Genomic DNA, 2122 nt, shown 5'->3' with positions numbered 1-2122 from the left:
TGCACACACAAAGCCAGACACAGGTACACACAGGCCCACACACAAAACACCTTGATTAGGTCAATAACAATGTGCACGTTCAAGAGCCTTTGGTTTTGAGGCCTCCTTTTGTGATATTCCCCTTACAGTGTCTGCTGAAAACATGACTGTCGCCGTAGTAGACGTAACTTCATCAGAGCATGTGTGTGGTGTGTGTGTGTGGTTGATAGGGAACAGGGGCGACATATTGACACACCTGCTTACTGCCGGAAATGCACCCGGCAACTCACCACACACACACACACACCATCTGCATTGCAACACTATACTGTCTCTCCAACCGTTAGTCTCTGATATACAGCATGACCATAGTCAGTAATTATGTTATTCAAACAATGGTCATACAAAAGTAATTCATGTCCCAAAGTCATACAAAATATATTGGGCCCTGATAGGCAGGGCTCATTTCAGTGTGGACAAAGAGGGTTAGGTACGACCTACGGACAGACACACGTGCATTTACCTCATTAGGACAGTGAATGTGTGTATGTGTGCATGCGTGTGCGTGTGTGTGGGGACGACACTCTCTCACTCTTGTCTGTGTAAGAGATAAGTTACAGGCAGCATAGGAGGAGAAGTCTTTACTATCCATATCTGCTCCCACACACTTCCTTCACTTAGTGCCTCGTTCCTCTGGGATTAATAGGGAAGAAAGGGGGAGGAATTAGGGAACCTCCCTGTTATGTTACAAACCTTTGTACCATTGACAGACATGCACACGCACACACACACGCACCCACACACACACACAGGCATGCACACACAGATGCACACACACACACACGCACCCACACACACGCACAGGCTCGCACACACAGATGCACACACACACACGCACCCACACACACACACAGGCACGCACACACAGATGCACACACACATCAGAATAATAGAGATAAATGTGCCAGGCAGTAGTTCTACAGGTCTAAAAACAGCATTTTCTACAACCCCCAATCGACCCCAAAGTCTCATGGGAAGACACACTGTCTTTTTGATGTATCCAAGTATCCCTTCTCCCCTCCTCCCGATATAGACATAAACATAAACAAAGTTATAATCAAAACCCACAGGCTTAAATATAGCCACTTGTGTGACACATTCCTTTTTAAGTAGCCTCACGGTAATTGAGTGTGCGTGTGTTTGTGTGTGTGTGTGTGTGTGTGGGGGGGATGGTATAGAACGTTTAGAGGACAGAGGAATACATTGCGAAAAGAAGAATAAAGAGAAGGCACATCTTTAGGGCCCAATTCTTCCCAGGAAGAGGAGCCTGGATGGGATCAAGTACCTTTCACTTTCAATTTAGTCGACTGAAGTGGCAATGAAGAGTTGACAAAAGCTGTATCATCTGGGTTGTGTTCAGTAGGGCATAACGTAGCAAAACGTTTAAAACGGAAAAGGAAACATTTTAATTTGGGTTGGACAAGTTCAGATAGTACCTCCATTTCACCGTATCTCCTCTTTTGCGCCTACTGAACATGACACAGGCACTACTCAGGTCATGGAAACCATTGACAATGGCAATCTTTATTTGATTAGTTAAAGGACACCTGTGATAAGCCTTTCTCTCTTTGCATGTCCCTCTCTCACCCTGTACATCTCTCTTTCTCTCGGTTCAGTGTATGTAGGTCAATGTAACCACAGGGCTGAAGTGGATCTCTACAGGTGTCCTGGATCCACAGCTGTGAAGCACAGAGAAGCCTGTGGTTTTTACACAGAAAACACCATGCTGCACGGACCATATCACAGCCTATACACATGTGCACAGTGCTCAGCAACAGTCCTGTTGCAGGGAAATCTCTAATCTCATTACGACTTGGACACACAGGCACACAGAGAGAACCAAATACCCATGGCTTATTGCATTGCTCAATGTTTTCTATGTCACACCTAGGTCTTTAGAAAACCACAGAGGTGCAGCTTAAGTATTTGACATTTACATGACACAGTAATATTCACAGCCCTGAGTCTACAATATATGCTACAGAGAACAACGGTCTCACCACTCCATTTGATACTACCTGCTATTGAGATTTTACATCTTTCTCTCATCAGATCTGTTTCTGTGGGTATAACTAACAATATA

Source organism: Coregonus lavaretus (assembly GCF_964263955.1).
Source record: "Coregonus lavaretus genome assembly, chromosome: 12".
In the NCBI taxonomy this organism is placed as follows: Eukaryota; Metazoa; Chordata; class Actinopteri; order Salmoniformes; family Salmonidae; genus Coregonus; species Coregonus lavaretus.
The sequence above is the reverse complement of the archived record's forward strand: the minus strand, read 5'-3'. Positions refer to the sequence as shown.